At 41.2% G+C, this 18972-nt stretch overlaps 1 long non-coding RNA gene across 5 annotated transcripts in view; it reads left to right on the top strand.

The window, feature by feature from the left end:
- LOC140909522 (uncharacterized) overlaps positions 1–18972 on the top strand; it is a 147187-nt gene that overhangs the window by 104819 nt on the left and 23396 nt on the right. The window lies entirely within an intron of this gene.

Consider the following 18972-nt stretch of genomic DNA (forward strand, 5'->3'; position numbering starts at 1 on the left):
GCAGCACTGCTGTAGCCTATAAAAACCCATGCTGTAAGAACCCATCCAAGCGTCATAGAGACCACTATATCACGTAGAACGGGGATGGCAACCCTTCCTGTTTCTTGACCAGATTCCTCAGATAGGTAAAGGCATTTAAAATATTAATTTCTGGACATTTAAAATAACATTGGGGTTGCAATCTCTCCTGATAAAAAGCCAGTACACATGCACAGGCACACACAGTATCATCAGTGTCGATCAAGGACAGAATGTATTCCTTGACTTTAAACACTCCCACCAATGCCACTTTGTCTTATGGTCCTGATGGTATACACTTTTTTTGAGAGGAAGGCTAATTTTTCTATTTAAAAATAAAATAAGTCTGAAATACCTCATGTTGGTTGACCTTCAGGACCCACAGCAAAGCCTGTCTTTTCCAGAGGGCATTTGAGGAGGGTTGAAGGACTTTTGGGCATGAGGCTTCCTTAAGGAATCTGAAGGTAGAGATCAGGACTGATGAGAGAGGAGAAAAGGAGGGATAGTTATACCATGGCTCTCAGCTCAGGGTCCCTCCCAAAACTTCTGTAACTGGGTTGAAATGGGAGGGGATAGGAACCCAGCAAACATGATGTTCCATGGCCCCAAATTTCTCTCCGCGGACCTGGTAGAGACACTTCGTACTGTTTCGTTGAGGGACTGTTTTGTATGGGGTAGGATCTGCTGGTGTTTTGTTTCGTGTAATGGTGTGGAGGTCACCCTAATATTCCCCCCTGTGGTCAGACATGATGCTGCAGGTGAGCCCCTGCCCTAGTTTTCTCTCACCCCAGGTATAAACAAGTCCAAGCAGGCTTTTCCAGTATGAAAGAGTGCCCGCCTTGGAACGTCTACTTTATTTAACAAAACAGAGCAGCGAAGTACAAAACATAAACAAAAGCTTTACATCTTGCCCCTCTAGCCCTTCAGCATTCTCAGGCTGAATTCTCTGCCGGGAGCTTGGGTCTTCGCTGACTGTTTAGCTAGATGCCTATTCTCCCCCCACCCCCAGTAGTGTATTGCTCTTTGCTGAGCCAGTCTCAAGAGGTCCCACACCTAGATTGTTCTCCTGGGCTGCTCCAGTCCCTTGCCTGGGAGTAGTTTCCCTCTGGGCCTGTTTCATGAACCTCTACTTTCTAAGGAAACACCACTGAGAATAGCACTGTAACCAATTCTCCTGAGGAATTATTCTCCTGAGAACAGGGGTGGGGAACCTATGGCCTGCGGACAGGATCCGGACCACTGGTTAATTTTATCCAGCCTAGCTTGTGGGGCTGGAGCCGCAAGCGCTAGCTCATCTCTCCACAGGACCTTCCTGGCTGATGCCTCGTAAGCCTTTATTAGGCTTAGGTGCTTCTATCCCAGTTGAGACTGCCACCCAGCTACTTAGACAATTAACTATTGGGATCTGGATTGACTCATTCTCCTTAGCAGAGCCTGTCACTGTAGGCTGGGTCCTGACCCCCTCAGGGGCCAACTCCTGTGACATTCTGTCATTACTTTTATTGCTCTGGATTGTAATTTTGGGTGTCAGGGCTCCAAGAGCCTGGGATAGGCAGCTTTTAAAGTGCTGAATTGAAATATATAAATCAATTCTTTCTCCCACAGACTCAAAGGCCAATAATGTGTGTATAAGCCTCAGACCTGGAAGGTTTAAAGGGAACAAGAGTTCTTTGCTCCCCATATAGATGAAAGGAGAAAATCTAGCTGCTGGCAGGCTTAATTTACATGCAGTATCATTTTGCTTCCTTGCAGTTCTGCATAGTGTTTTGTGTTGTATTATTTGGAGTTTATAATCTGCTTTTAGGAATGATATTAAACTGTTCATATAACTGTATTTATGTAAATTATGGAAGGCATACTTGGGAGAAAATGTGTTACCCTAAACTGATGAATAGTGAGTTTGGATTGGATAATGAGCCCAAAATGAAGAAGAGGAGGGCTTGCCTTAGAACTCATACCCAGAGCCCTAGATCCTGAACCCAGCAGTAGACTAGCTGAGCTGACTCTGCTCAACCAGGACCTGCTAGTAGCAGACCTGGTGAAGATAACTACTGAACAGACTTTAAAGCAGCAGATTAGGTAGATTGGATTTTGCTGAATCAAAACTGGCTGCAGAAGATCAGAGCAAGCTCTGGTCATGCTGACTTTAGCAGATGAAAGCAGTCTCAGAGGATCTACCCCCTACCTTACTACCAGCACCCACTTGACTGCCATGGCATCTAATTGGATCTGTGAGTGGCAGGTGAGTGTGGATTCTGCTGAGCAGGAGTTCTGGCCTCCACACTTAAATCTTTTAATAACAACTAGGATGGTGAGGACTCTTCTACCCCTTGCACTGTTCCTGGGTTTGCTAATTTCATGTGTGAGACAGCTGATTATCTTGTTTCTTCAATAAAAAGTGTTTGTGTTTCACATTCCACAGTGCTTTGCCTATGGGGAAGAATGTTTATTTTTAAAACAGGTGGAGGTTTGTCAAATATTTTACTTATTTTATACAAGGACCCCTAGATATCTTGTTGAACCAGGCCCTTGTTACTGCTAATGAGCCCTGGCAGAAGGGTTACCTATGTAAAATGCATACTGACTCAGAATGAGAGGGGCACGTTTTAAGGTGTTAGTCCAGAATGTATAGAGCGCTCATAATCTGCCTTAGATGCCATTTCTCTTCAAATCCACCTTGATGTGTAATGTCTACAGTATGTAATAATAACAACTTTCTTTTTCTCCTTCTACCAACAAGGAGTCTCAGCATTTTAACTTCCTTTTCCTCCTTCTAAATGAGGTTAAACAAAAACCCTTGTCAAGACTGAAAGGGAAAATATGATGTGATTTAACTTTTTTCCAGTCACTTGGTCCAATACAAATTATGACTAAATCACTAGTACATATTTATTTAAAATGTTCATGCTGTCTCCCTATTATAGAAATCTGAAATAACGAGGCAGGAAGCAACCACATTATCAGTTTGGCTTTGGCCTTCTCTATTTTGCTGCAACTTGTCACGAAGATTTCCAACCACCTTTCCCTAGCTAAGTCACAGGGCTTCCTCTTTGTCCTCAGCCTCCTTTCTCTTTCTGTTGCTTTCAGTAATATTGATCACTCCCTCTCCTCCTCCTCCTTTTCACCCTTGGCTTCCTTGGTTCTGTCTTATCTTAGTTCTCCTCCTACCTTTTTAGTTTGTTCTGGTTTGCAGGGTTGGATCCATTGTGTGTTCTTTTCTTTCTGATAAGGGATGCTAATACATAGCATCCCTCAAATTTCTCAGGCTGCTGTGTAATTGGATTCTGTGTATAACACTAATCATTGCTTGATTATTCTGACATTCTCAGTAAAGAAATATGGACATTAAAATCCTAATGTAATTACACTCTGGCCTCTGGCATGAATATATTTCACTCTGACTTCTCACTGACATTGAAAGCATTTAGAGGCCCCAGTGTTTATCTTATTTTGATATACATGTAATGGGCTTGAAGTAACTTTTTAAGGTGAAATTGTGTGCCTAGTGCTACTTACAGCCAAGGATTCTGCTTCCTGCTTGATGACATATCACAATTGTCAGCTTTTTATTAGAGCTTCTTGCGTAGGATTAGACATTTGACTTTCTCTGTGAAATAAGCTGCTAACACTGCTGAGCTGGCAGGTTAATGGTGAGATTTCATTAATATTAAAGGCTAATTCCAAAACAAAACTCCCAGAGAGATGCCTGTGCACAGATTTAAAGAACCTGGGGTCACCAGCTGAGACAGTTGGCTCTCTATACACTTCACTTAGGAAAAAAAGAAAATAAAATTATGATGAATAATAAGATGATGTTATAAACCAGAAGATCAATTTGTTTTGCAGCATCTGAAAGCTAAAGATAGTGATTTAAAGCCTAAACAGTAAGCGCTCTGGTTTCTGAAGTAGATAAAGACATGTACAGTAAATGGTCGTTGCTTTTCCCTCTCCTTTACTTTGTGTTTTGAAAGAATTTCCAAGCAATGTGAACAGTAAAGATGTGTACCAGCAGTGGGGCTTAGCTTTAGTGGTCATCCTGACTTCCTCCTCATGACTGCAACCGTCTTCCCTCACTCTCTGTGATGCCTTTCCTAGTCCATCAGTTTCTCTTATCTTTAAAAAGGCTATGTTGCAAGTTTATTACACTTGCAATGTTGCAGGTGTAATAAACTGGCTTAGTGCATGTGCTTATTTCTTCCTCTCATGACAGAGCACTAGACAGAACAAGAGCCCTCTGCTTAGAGTGTTCCTTCTCTTAGTTCAAAAGGTAGAAATTTGTGCTTTGGGTGGTGAAGGTCGGAAGTTCAATCGCTGAGGATAACAGTGGTGGCCTTATGTGTAAAGAGATTCAGTTCATTACCATAGTCTATTTGTCTCTTTGCGAGAGCCAGTCAGCTAATCAACCCCAATATGCTTAGGAATCTTCTTCATTAGATGCACAATGTATTCTAGAGCATGTCCTTAAGAAAATCCTTTGGTTTAATATGCTATAACTGCCTATTCTAAATCACACATGGAAAAACTCTTCAAGGCAAATTAATAGTCAAGGGTCTTAAATCTGATCACAGTAAGAGAAATGTAAATCTGAGGTAATTCCATTGACTACGGTGGAGTTACTCTGAATTTACATCAGGGTATTTAAAAACAAAATGTTATCAATGATCTAAAGAGTAATTTCTGTTGTTCAGTAATAGACATATTTCAGAACTGTGGGCCAGATCCTCAGTGGGTGTAAACCGCCATAGTTTCCTTGACATCTGTGGAGTTATGCCAGTTTATACCAGCTAAATATCTGATCCAATGTCCTACATCCGCCTAGAGGACTGAAATTAAATAACTAAGAAACTTGTCTCTTCTGAGATATTCTGTCTAAATACAGTTCCATTTTTATGCCAACTTCTGTTCTGAGGGGATAAAAATGTAAGGTACAAGCTATTTGTGGGTGCAATGAAAGTCATTTAAGCAAATTGATGGAAAAAGATCTAACTGAAGGAACAATAAAGTTAAAGGAAGTTATGGATGTAGTGTTTTTATATAAACATTTCGCAGTTTGTTTAGATCAATGTTTCCTTAACTCTGATAGGCAGATACTGATGATCTAAGGCAGTGGTTCTCAACCAGGGGTTTGGGGACCCCTGGGGGGCCACGGGCAAGTTTCAGGGGGTCCGCCAAGCATGGCTGGCATTGGATTCGCTAGGGCCCAGGGCAGAAAGCCAAAGCCCCACTGCACAGGACTGCAGCCCAGGGCACCAAACCCCACCACCCAGGGCTGAAGCCGAAGCCTGATCAACTTAGCTTTATGGTGTCCTCTGGGGTGTGGGGCTCCAGGCAATTGCCCTGCTTGCTACCCCCAACACTTGCCCTGGCTTTTATATGCAGAAAAATAAGTGGTGTGGCACAGGTGGGCCATAGAGGTTTTATAGCATGTGTGTGGGGGGGGTGTCTCAGTAAGAAAAAGGTTGAGAACCCCTGCGCTAGGGAGCATTTGATGATGGCTTAGGGAAAGCTGGCTGGCGATATGGTGCTGGCTGTTCTCCTTATTCCCAGCGAAGTTGCATTAAAAACAGACAACACATATATTGTTTCTTAATATGACTTTCCTATTTAAATAAGTGCTGTAATTGCTATAGGGATGTTATGTAATTGGGAATGGTCTGTGCTACCACAAATAGAAAGGGGAGTGTGGTCTGCGTGATCATAACTGTGAAGGTAAGCGATCCATGAGCAAATCTCTGTATTAAGATGTGGTCTGCATTATGGAAAAAAAAAAAGGAGAGAGAATACCTGGTTGAGATGCTTTGCAGTGAAATACACCAAGTGCAGTGGGATGGGAGTGATTCTTAAGGGTAACAAGTACTGGATGCATCAAGAAAACAGCTATATCTCGTTGTGTTTGCACTTTTACAGCACACACAAATGTATGTCAGTATGGTAACACTAGGCTTGCAATGAGGAGAGCCACATACTGAGTAAGATTTCAGAATAGCAGCCGTGTTAGTCTGTGTCTGCAAAAAGAAAGGGTCTACTTGTGGCACCTTAGAGACTTACAAATTTATTTGAGCATAAGCTTTCGTGAGCCACAGCTCACTTCATCAGATGCATCCGATGAAGTGAGCTGTAGCTCATGAAAGCTTATGCTCAAATAATACTGAGTAAGCATTGTGAATATTGGCCTGTGCATTAAATGCACATATAATCATGTTGGCCTTCAACTTGGGTGACATTCTAATTGGGTAATTTTGTAATTATTTTGATTAAAATCTTGCTTATTTTTAACAGTGCTTCCTCAGTCATTGGAAAGATTATCAGACCTCTTTCAGACATTGCCGCCAATGAAAATTGATTAGTCCACTCAGGGTACAGGAATTACAGACAGTTTTTATAGAATTTAGAGACCTTTTCTTGTTTATCTGAGATCGTTCAAACTTACCTTTTAAAATATTTTGATTATGGCTAGTAGATGAAACTTTTAGCATCAACCTCTGTCTTATCCTTCTCTCCATACTCTCTACCTTCATTTCTTTCATTGTTTGGACTTACTGTATCATTTTGTGTCTCTGTCTTGTACATGGTGAAAAGTATTACCATATAAAACATGCTTGCAGGTAGCTGAGCCAGGAATGCAGGACGGGGCTCATAATTATTTTAAAGCAATATTTCAGTAAATAAGTGAGTATGGATCCAGCCCACACATGGACATTGACTTCATTAGCTAAGTAAGGATGGCAGGATCAGAATTCATAATGAATTTCTAAAATACCCATCCCATTTGCGTGCCTAAATAACCAACCCTCCTAATTTCAATCTGTAGCTTGTTCAGCAGATAAACACATAGCAGCTGCTTCCGCCCAACCAGTATGGGCAGTCTGGATTTAGTCATCAGTAGAAAAAGTATCTTGATTTCACCTCTCCAAAATCCATTATTGATCTCAGGGAAGTTACACCACTACTATTTGCACTTGCAAATCACATATCTGTGGAGACCAAACTTCATGCCAGCTATAGGAGGCATCCGGTGGATGGATGTAATAACATCTTCCAACTCTAACTAAAAGAAATAACACAGATTCTGTGGACCTGTTGAAGAAATAACATGGGAAGCTCTTAATATTATTTGTATTACAACTGCACTCAGGTCCCTGTCATGGTAAGTGCTGTACGTACACAAGAGATACTGCTGCCCCAAAAAGTTTACAGTCTCAATGGGCAAGACGGACAAGGTATTATCTTCATTGTGCATCAGTTCCCTATCTGAAAAGAGATTGTGACATGCTCAGAGTTATGCAAGGCGTCTGTGGTAGAGCTGGGGATGATGCCAGATCTTGAGTCCCAGACAAATCCATCAACCACAAGACCCCAACCTTCCTTCCTAAATTATAACATCATTTTTTTTAAATGATGTAATGTGAAAAATCCCAAAATAATGACTGGACAGCAGTGGCCTGCTTTTCAGAGGGGCTGAGTACCTGCAGCTCTCATCCAAGGCAAATGGATTCAATATTTTTGGAAAATTAGGCTAGGATATCAAGAAAAGAGCAGGCAGAGATCTGTTTAATTCATGCTGTTTTTCACAGAACTGTATCTGCAGAGGGGGTCACACTTTTCCATTCTCAAGTTTAGCCTGTTCCTCTGTTTCACCACTTCTGAAACCATACTCTCCTCTGGGTTATTTATAACCTATTGCTTTTCAGCAAGTAGCATTTCACTTCTTTTACTCCTCTCTACCCCAAACTCTTACATTCCACTGGCATACTGCTGATTTGTATCCTTAATCCTTTCACCAGCCAGCCTGTCTTTCTCCAGCACCAGGACCTACTAAATTCAAAGGGGTCTCTTCATGCAATAAGAAGTGAAGCATTTATTGTAGGCTGCAGCACTTCAGGAGTTTGTGTAATATTAAGTGTGCAGAGTGTCAAACTCAATACATGTTTCTAAAATGTCCCTACATGTCTGGAGATCATATCACATATTTTTAAAGCCTTAACAAACCCACTAAATTGACATGTTGGTCTTTCACACACTACAATAATGAGAGCTTTTCTGCAGTCCTGAAAGTCTAGCCACCCCTTCTTTTTTGTCCACCATTAGTGCTGTGGATCATATTTCTGACCTGTACAGATTCAATTTAATTATAAGAATTTTTCTTAGTCATAAAGGTTAGATTTTCCCCTCAACGTAAACTGCTAAGTGTGTGCGTGCGCGTTTATACCTGTGTCTGGTCAATTATGTGCATGTATCTTTGTGTAATGTACATACATGCACAAATGCATTAAAATTCCAATTTTCCCATCCCTAAAAAATAATCTGTAGCTATTCTAAAACCCTGGTGCATGGCTAAACAATGATTAAGGAAAAATAAGAGGTGTGGTTGTAGTGAGGCAATCTAGAACATAATGTAAGGTACTGCTAAGTATGTCTCTTTTGCCCTAAGGTTATCCTCAAATTTTTAAGCATACATTCCCTGGAATCAACACTTCTGCCACAAAGAAACCTATTTCCATATGGGAGAAATGTTGGCAATGAAAGATGACTCTTGAAATTAAAATGAACGCTCTCCCTCTGGCAGAGTAATATTTATTTCTTTAAATGATGCATGGCCCCCATTAGCTGGGTGCCAGCCTCACGCTAATTAAAAATAAATACAAATGTAGTAAACCTACTGTATGTTTGATCTACTCCATTTTTGTCTCTTATCCGTATCCTAGCATTAAAATGTAAAACAAATTATCCCTTTAATGGACTAGCCTCCACTCAAAAATATAGCTATACTGGGATACTCTTGAACACTTGTAAGTGCTTTAGGGACAGGAGTCTATCTAACTCTCTCTTAAGTACTCCACAGCATGGTATCTTGGCTGCGTACATCTAACACAGCTGTGCTCAGATAGCCTTGAAAAGGGGCATGAGTTGACCAAACATGGAGGTATTAGCCCTACACATCAGCGAACCCCTTGTGACTAGTATCTGTGGGGGAACATTTCATGAATCTGAAATAATTCACTTATTGGCTGGAACAAATGCCACACATGAGCTTCCTCCTCGGATATGTAGACAAGAGAGAGCTTTCTAACTACCAAATATGGGCTCACGCCATGAAATTCAGGTCCAGATTCAAACTTTTCCCCAAGCTCAAGCTTGTTTGGATTTAGAGCTCTAGTTCCACCTGTTATGTAGTGTCTGTATAACTGTAAAAAGAACAGGAGGACTTGTGGCACCTTAGACTGACCAATTTATTTGAGCTCAAATAAATTGGTTAGTCGCTAAGGTGCCACAAGTCCTCCTTTTCTTTTTGCGAATACAGACTAACATGGCTGTTACTCTGAAACCTGTATAACTGTAATATCTATAATAGCCGAATCAGATATGCCAGGAAGTGGATCAGAACTTCTGTAAAGTTGGGGTGGGGGTAGATCAATGTTTCTGCTTCAGTTTCATTCTCTGCTGTTTCTGCAAATGATTTTACCGGGTTTTCAGCAAAGTCTGATCTAAATACAGAATCCAGCACATGGGGATGGGGAGTTGTGATGCTCTCCAGCGGAGTTGGATGTTTTTTCAACTATGATCTATACAGTGTTGATATTTGAATGTAATCCAATTTGTAATTTGGTATAATTTACTAATATAAATTAAAAAGTTTTCTGAAACAGCTATTGAAAATGAACACCTTGTATGGGACAACTGAGCAGCACTATGTACAGTGTGAGATGTCACAACTTAGAGGAAATACTTTATGAAACTGTGAGAAGAGACAGTAGCCCTTGGAGAACATGTGGCCTTCTTCTCGGAGGAGAGAAAGGCATTTCACACTCTGGTTTGTCCTGAGAAGCAGGTCACATAGGCTGTGAGGTGTCTCTGCTGAAGAACCAACCTTATGCTATGTCTTTCACTTCTTTGAGAGACACAGAATTATAGAATCAGAGGACTGGAAGCGAGCTCGAGAGGTCAAATAATCTAGACCCCGGCACTCATGGCAGGACTAAGTATTAAGTGAAAAGTGCCTGAACAACCACATGTTCTAAAGGATGGCAGCATTATGACAGGGTCCCCAGCGTGCAACCTGGAGTGTGGGGCCACTTAGCCCTTCAAACCCATCCACCAGACCTGGCCCTCATACTGTGATGCTGATGTCAAGCTACAAACCTTTGGCAGCTACTGCACTTACATAGACATCCACAGGCAGGGATACACCCAACTGTGCCACATTAATGATTTCCCAGCCACTCATGAACCATCAAGAGGGAGGCTCCAGACAATTCCCCCCAACTCCCCAGTCTTGCACCCCAGAACTGTACGGTCTTACACTGCTCAAAGCCCCTTGGGGCAGTGCAAGATCATTAAGTAGTTCACCACTCCCTCAATGTGGGATGGACTGAACTGAGATTTCCCAAGCACTTTGACCAAAACACAGTTTTAGGTAAAACAGGCTTATTAACTACAGAAAGATAGATTTTAAGTGATTATAAGTAGCAGGCGTAGAGATCAAAGTTGGTTACTTAAGAAATAAAAATAATTTCATAGTTTAAGTTCTACAGACTAAACAGGATTTGAATCAAGCAGTGTCTCACCCTGACAGATGGTACAAGCAGGTTACAGATCCTCAGTACACAGGCTGGCACTACCTTCCAGCCTGGGACCACCCTTCCCCCAGTTCAAAGTCTTTGTCCTCCAGGTGTTGAGTTGGGGGGAAGGGGAAGAGAGACCAAGTGATGATGTCACTCTCCCGCTTTTATAATTTCTTCCATCTTGCTTGAAAGATCCTTGCTGTGACGTGAGGATTAGGCAGCCCCCATTGGTCAGGTAGTCTCCATTGCCTATTTGCTCTCTCTGAGAAGTCTCTGGGATGGCTGTTGAGAGACTAGATTCCCTTTAATGGGCCATCAACACATGTCTGGCTGTCTTTTGTTGAAAGCACATACAATAAAACAGGATATTAATATTCAACAGATCAAGACTTAAAACGATACCTCAGTAGGCATACTTTGTACAAAACATATCCTAATTTTATGACAGTGGTGAATATGGGCGTTCCAGGGTGCTACTTTGAGGTAGAGTGCCACAAGCCCATATTAATCTGGTAGTATTTCTTGGGACTGGAGAGTTTGTGATGGCAACAGACACAAATAGCCAAAGAGAAATAGTGGCAAATATTACATATTGCATAGTATTTCCTATGGCTCTGCTTTTTGAACTCAGCTGTTCCAGATGCATATCATCTTGGTTTCTATCTATTTTATTTGTCGTAGGTTTTCATAAAGCCCTTGCCCTCTGGTAAACAAGATATGAGGGCTTAAGTTTAGGTCCAGTAAACACACCAAAAGGACTGACATCCTGCACTGAACAGCAAGAATGAGGCACACAGAAAGGAAAATATTTTAATAGAGACCCATTTTTGAGGATAGATCTGCCAAAACAAGCCAAGCAGTATAAGGTGTCTTCATAGCACATGGATACACCTGCTCTTCCCACTTAATCCCCCCCTCTTTTTTTTAAACACCAAGTTAAGAATCACACTCCTTAGTATCCCTGTTCCCAGTCCCATCATCTGAGCAGCTTTCAATATCTCCCATGCACTTTTGTCCTTTCAGACACCGATTTAGTGGAATGAAAACATTCTTATCTGTTTGACATGGACCTGCTCACTGACATGAGTGACAGATACTTTAAAAAGATTCAAAGGTATGCTATAAATAGCAAATTCTGACTCAGCTATGGTGCTAGCTGGGTGAACTACTAATTACAAATATAGCCACTCAGTAATGAAATATTCAATATTTGTTACAAATTCAGCCTTTTTTTAAAATCAACCCACTCTCACAGACCCAATCTGATTTTCTTTGAATGTATTGATTATTTGTAAGTATTTGCTGAATAGTTTGGCTGAATAACTTACAGACAACTGGTTGTTAAGGCACTTTTCACTTGGAGTACATGTATGTTTATTACTGATGTTGTGGTGCTCATTCACCTGCATCACAGGTTATGTCTTATTTCCTGATTGGATGACAAACATTCTAGAAAGACTAAAAAATAGCAGATAATACCCTTCCTGTATGAATTTTCATAATTCATACAGCTTTTGGGAGTTGCAGACATCTTTGTGAATATCCACTAGCCATTTCATTCACAATGAATCAGTTCTTTTACAGTTTGACCAGATCTGCTCAAAAATCACTATTGGATTTCTGCATGCAACTCTTCAGAGCACTCCCATTCCCTTTACAACAAATGCAAATTGGTTTGAACAGGTTTCAGGCAAGTTTATTTATAAATAAGTGCCAGATTAATTTTTTAAAAGTCAGCTAAACAGTTTTCTTCCTCTTTCCCTCCTGCCACATCAAGTGATTCCCCCCCACACACCCAGTAGTTTTGCAAAAAAACAAGCTGTAGCAGCAGAACGCCTTTTCAAAACCAAACACAAGACAGAGGAGTTGATTACTGCTCCTGGTGAAATTTGTACCTCACCTCCAATGTACTGTAGCTAAATAGAGAAGCATCCTCTGTTCTCACTATTCTTAGTAAGATAGCCTTTCCTACTTAGCATTGTTCCCAAACATCTAGAGCTATTCCTGGCCTGAAATGTGATCTAAGATTGGTTCCTATAGCACTACAGATATACAGTTGATATCCTTGGATCACAAAGACTCTTGGGTAGCATGGCTGCAATTTTCAAAGAAACCCAAGGCCTTATCTACATGATAAAACTGTACCAATTTAATGAAATTTGTGTAGAAACTGATGTTAAATGGATGGAATTCTCATATTAGTTTTGAGTCATGGAAATGAGTACATTCACCCAAAGAGGCACTGAAATGCGTCCACACAAAGGTGTTGTAATGACTTAATGACATCCGTTTCTAAACTGAAAAAATGAGGAGTCCTTGTGGCACCTTAGAGACTAACAAATTTATTTGGGTATAAGCTTTCGTGGGCTAAAACCCACTTCATCAGATGCATGGAGTTGAAAATACAGTAGGCAGGTATAAATATACAACACATGAAAAGATGGGAGTTGCCTTACCAAGTAGGGGGGTGGGAGCTGTCAGTTCTAACGAGCCAATTCAATTAAGGTGGAAGTGGACTAGTCTCAACAGTTGACAAGAAGGGGTGAATGAATACCAAGGGAGGAAAAAAAAATCACTAAACTGATATAAATCTAAACGGATTTAGTTTAAAATGTATAATTTTCTCATGTAGACAACACATAAAGGAGTTAGGTTCCCAACTCCCATTGAATTTCAATGTGATTTGGGCACCTCATTCCATCAAGCTTCCTTTGAAAATCCCAACCCTAGTGATTAGAACTAGGATTCAGGTCTCCTGGGTTGTATTCACAGCTCTCTTCAAATTTAGGTATTGCCTAGATTAGAAATTAAAAGATGTGCTGTTAGCTTATGTGCTAGTAACACATTTTATATTCTAGTCTAGACAAGGCTTTAACATGAATTCACTTTAATCTGTTTCCAGTCTGCAAATGGAGATAATACTCATCTACCTCCCAGGGGCGGCGTGAGGTTTAGGCCAGATTCTGGAGCCCTTCTACTGAATAGCAGTTACCTCAGCAACTAGTACCATTGACTTCAAACAAGTGGCACTCAAAGTGAGGACTGCAGAATCTGATTAACATACATCCAGGTCTTCAAGCACTTTGTGTGTAATATAATCAGCATTTCTAAAGTGCCTGTTGCCATAGTATTTAGTTAAATGTACTAGGATAAAAGATAGATTATTTGGAGGGGAGGGGAAGGTCATAAGAGGGAAACATAGCAGTGTTGTGTAAATTATTCCTCTGTAAAGAGATCCTTAGGTGAGTTCTAGGGTTTTGACATTAGTTCAGCTCCCTTTGGTAAACTCTTTTGCATCTTCTCAACAATGAGAGGCTCCTTGAGATCCTCACCAATAGTTCACTCCACAATGTAGAGTAAAACATTATGAAAGAATAGAAAAGGAGTACTTGTGGCACCTTAGAGACTAACCAATTTATTTGAGCATGAGCTTTCGTGAGCTACAGCTCACTTCATCGGATGCATACTGTGGAAATTGCAGAAGACATTATATACACAGAGACCATGAAACAATACCTCCTCCCACCCCACTCTCCTGCTGGTAATAGCTTATCTAAAGTGATCATCAAGTTGGGCCATTTCCAGCACAAATCCAGGTTTTCTCCACCCCCCCCCCCCCCACAAACTCACTCTCCTGCTGGTAATAGCCCATCCAAACTGACCACTCCCCTCACAATGTGTATGAAAATCAAGGTGGGCCTTCTCACCCCCCCGACCCCCTTTTTTTAAAAAAAAAAAAAAACCACACACACAAAAACTCACTCTCCTGCTGGTAATAGCTTATCCAAAGTGACCACTCTCCCTACAACATGCATGATAATCAAGGTGGGCCATTTCCAGCACAAATCCAGGTTCTCTCACCCCCCCACAAACTCACTCTCCTGCTGGCAATAGCTCATCCAAACTGACCACTCTCCTTACAATGTGCATGATAATCAAGGTGGGCCATTTCCAGCATAAATCCAAGTTTGACCAGAACGTCCGGGGGGGGGGGGTAGAAAAAAACAAGGGGAAATAGGTTACCTTGTATAATGACTTAGCCACTCCCAGTCTCTATTTAAGCCTAAATTAATAGTATCCAATTTGCAAATGAATTCCAATTCAGCAGTTTCTCGCTGGAGTCTGGATTTGAAGTTTTTTTGTTGTAAGATAGCGACCTTCATGTCTCTGATTGCGTGACCAGAGAGATTGAAGTGTTCTCCAACTGGTTTATGAACGTTATAATTCTTGACATCTGATTTGTGTCCATTTATTCTTGAAGGATCCTGAAGGATGACCCAACACTCTCACAAATCTTGGGAGACAGGCCAGTCCTTGCCTACAGACAGCCCCCCAACCTGAAGCAAATACTCACCAACAACCACATACCACACAACAGAACCACTAACCCAGGAACCTATCCTTGCAACAAAGCCCGGTGCCAACTGTGCCCACATATCTATTCAGGGGACACCATCAAAGGGCCTAATAACATCAGCCACGCTATCAGAGGCTCGTTCACCTGCACATCCACCAATGTGATATATGCCATCATGTGCCAGCAATGCCCCTCTGCCATGTACATTGGTCAAACTGGACAGTCTCTATGTAAAAGAATAAATGGACACAAATCAGATGTCAAGAATTATAACATTCATAAACCAGTCGGAGAACACTTCAATCTCTCTGGTCATGCAATCAGAGACATGAAGGTTGCTATCTTACAACAAAAAAACTTCAAATCCAGACTCCAGCGAGAAACTGCTGAATTGGAATTCATTTGCAAATTGGATACTATTAATTTAGGCTTAAATAGAGACTGGGAGTGGCTAAGTCATTATGCAAGGTAGCCTATTTCCCCTTGTTTTTTTCTACACCCCCCCCAACGTTCTGGTCAAACTTGGATTTATGCTGGAAATGGCCCACCTTGATTATCATGCACATTGTAAGGAGAGTGGTCAGTTTGGATGGGCTATTACCAGCAGGAGAGTGAGTTTGTGTGTGGGGGCGGGGGGCGCGGAGGGTGAGAAAACCTGGATTTGTGCTGGAAATGGCCCAACTTGATGATCACTTTAGATAAGCTATTACCAGCAGGAGAATGGGGTAGGAGGAGGTATTGTTTCATGGTCTCTGTGTATATAATGTCTTCTGCAATTTCCACAGTATGCATCCGATGAAGTGAGCTATAGCTCACGAAAGCTCATGCTCAAATAAATTGGTTAGTCTCTAAGGTGCCACAAGTACTCCTTTTCTTTTTGCGAATACAGACTAACACGGCTGTTACTCTGAAACCTAGGAAAGAATAGAGTAGGTTCTCTCCTGTTATGGCAAAGTCATTAAAACCTTCTTGAATCATGCAGACACCCACGATAAATTAACAAGAGGTAGATTAGAGGCTGTAGAGTAAATACAGTGAGTCATTTTCTGGAGGATACAAGTGGATTACAAAGAAATACATCACCCTTCAGGGTGTTAGAGGGCTTATTCCTTCACCTACTTACTTCCCTGGTCCTTCTCCCATGAACAGAGAGCAACAATACCCGAAGTCCAAAAGTGCAAACAATTCGATGTTGATTGGGGTGAACTTCCAGCAAGCATGATTCCAGTTTCTTTCCTTAGTATCCTCCTTCCCAGCTCTGACACCATAGAGCCTTACACCTGTGTCCCTATTCCCATTCCTGCCCTTAGCAAAACATTATTCCAATTTCCTTATCCCCATTCCCTGTTCCCATTTCCCCCTTTAGCAAAGCATGATTCCAATTTCCCCACCCCTATTCCCATCTCCCCCCACCCACACACCCACCCCCTCAGTTCCTGATTGATTGCAGACTATATAGTAAAACTTGAGTTCGGTTTAGCTATACCTTAACCAATCATTTTCCTGAAATTTAACTAACCAATCCTAACATATTGTAACATGATTATGTAACCAATTATATCCCACCACCTTAATTAGTTTACACCCAGCAAAATTAATTATACAGCAGACAGGAACAATCACAGAACCAGACAGAGATTATACAAACAATAGCAAAGTGGGAACTATAATGACAAAACAATACAGAAGTGAGGATTTCACATCCCAGTATTGATAAGTGAGTTCTTGCCAGACAGGATGCTATCAAACTAAGTTTCCTTTTACATCTTCTAGGCACTTCCCTTTCTCTGGAGGTGATAGGCACTATCAGGACAGGATTGTATTCCTAACAGCCCAATAGCACCTTATTTCAATGTGACTAGTTTGGAACGTGAGGATGTGACCGTTCACTTCCCAGCTTATGGCTGCCTCTGTTGCTTAGCCAAAGGCCTTAATCTAAGAACAGGGCCGCAGACTGTCACAGTAAGAGAAGGACCTTACACTGGCAGACAGTGATTTTGATTCTCTCTTTTATACCTCTAACTCGCCAAGTGATAAGAATACACCTAAATTCTTAAAGTACAGGCCTTTGCAGACAGGCCTGAATATCTATATCCTAACACAGGGTAAGTCAGGAGCCTGTAATGGGACCTCTCACTGTCTGCTTGTTTAAGTGCAAATTTCAGATAGATCAATGGTCTGGCGAAATGATGCAAAACTCAGGGTAACAAAACCAGCTCTAAAGAAGGGGTGACAATAAATGTGATATTTTTAGGAAATTTTTTTTAAAAATGTACAGTTGACATCATACACATTTGTCTCCAAGGCAAATGTTACCTTTCAGCAGTGTAAAATTCAGCCCCCAATCAACTCCCTCACCACACCAAAAAAAGATATCTTACAACATATGACTTGGCTGTTTTTTAAAAGGTTACACTCTCGTGCTTAGCATACTAGAGTGGGACTCAATGGTTATGACATTGGGGGGTGTTAGTCAGGGGGTGGATCAGGGGTGGGGGCAGGCTGTTTGGGGAGGCACAGCCTTTCCCACTGGGCCCTCAATACAGTTTCACAATCCCAATGTGGCCCTTGGGCCAAAAAGTTTGCCCAATGCGTCTTACACTATACTGCTGAATGGCTATAAGGGAAAAAAGGGACTTAAGGCACAAAGCAAATTTAGAGTAAGTATTGATGTTATGAAAGGGATAATTTAAAAAAAGTTTTTCTTTGATTATCAGACAATTGTCCTTTTCCCACAATATGCTATATAGTGTACAGATCCCAGGAGAGGGAGAATAAATGATTTAATCATTTACTCTTTGAAAGAAAGCAGCCAGGAGCTTAACCTAATGAAGCAAATTATCTTTAAGAAATTGGAAGCAGCTGCTCAATTTCTCAGTGCTAATTCAAACTGTCATGGTGGCAGGTAAATCCACATACATGACAGTTAGCATTTGACTTCAGTTAGTGGAAGTCAGTAGTTAGCAGCACTTGGTATAGCACAAGCATTTAATGTTCTCTGGTTGCTATGTAAATTAAAAGCAGCCTGAAAGACTGCCAAGAGAAATCTGACAGAGGAGAGGACTCGTTTTCCCCCCAGCAGGACCTGGAGTTGTAAATTAGGTTAAACAGAAAAAAAAACAACCACACACACTCACCTCTTTCAAGTGAGCTGGAGTGGCAATGATCAAGCTAGCAAAAGTAATAATGCAGAGAACCTGATAGTGCTTTTTCCATTTTTAAACTCTGGTAGACAAGGGTGCTGGAACAATTTGTGTAGGGTGGGGTGCTGAGAGCCCTTGAACCAAACTGTAAAGTCTGCATATGATGATAACCACTTCAAGCCAGGGGCTGTGGCAGCACCCCTAGTTCCTGTACCTATATGTAGAGTCAACCAGAGAGTTTAATTGACAGCATAAAGAAGCTGGGAATATTCGGGTCAGACAAATAATCACAGTAAACTTATACTTTACAGTATGTGAACAAAGACTTTATGATAACCATAGGTCCTAGGTTATAATTTCTCTTGGTTTGTGGGAATTAGGCGTTGATACTAAGGAACCATCATGACCTAATTTTAAAGTGACAAACCCATGTAAATGTATAACAAAAAAGTGCTATTTTGCTGAAACTACTGCAATAATAAGAGTGAGTTAGGCCATGTCTACACTACCACTTATGTCAGTATAACTTAGGTCACCCAGGGATGTGAATAAGTCACCCCCCCCCAAGCAACATAAATTACACAGACCTATGTGCTGGTGTGGACAGCGTTATGGTGGCAGGAGACCTTCTCCTGCTGTCACTTGTTGGGGGTGGATTATTTAAGGCGATGGCAGACATCTCTCTCGTCAGTGTACAGCTCCACTAGAGATCTTGCAGCAGCGCTGCTGTGAGCTATTGAGTGTAGCCATAGCCTATACCAAATCAAAAAGGTAATTAAATATTACATTTCCCAGAAAAAAAAATAGTCTTTGTTTTGTAACACTGAGCTTTGCATAAACATACAGCATTTAAGGACTGTGGCAAATTGCCGGCTCTACTGTGATGGGTCTC

The sequence above is a fragment of the Lepidochelys kempii genome, chromosome 3 (assembly GCF_965140285.1).
Source record: "Lepidochelys kempii isolate rLepKem1 chromosome 3, rLepKem1.hap1, whole genome shotgun sequence".
Classification (NCBI taxonomy): domain Eukaryota; kingdom Metazoa; phylum Chordata; order Testudines; family Cheloniidae; genus Lepidochelys; species Lepidochelys kempii.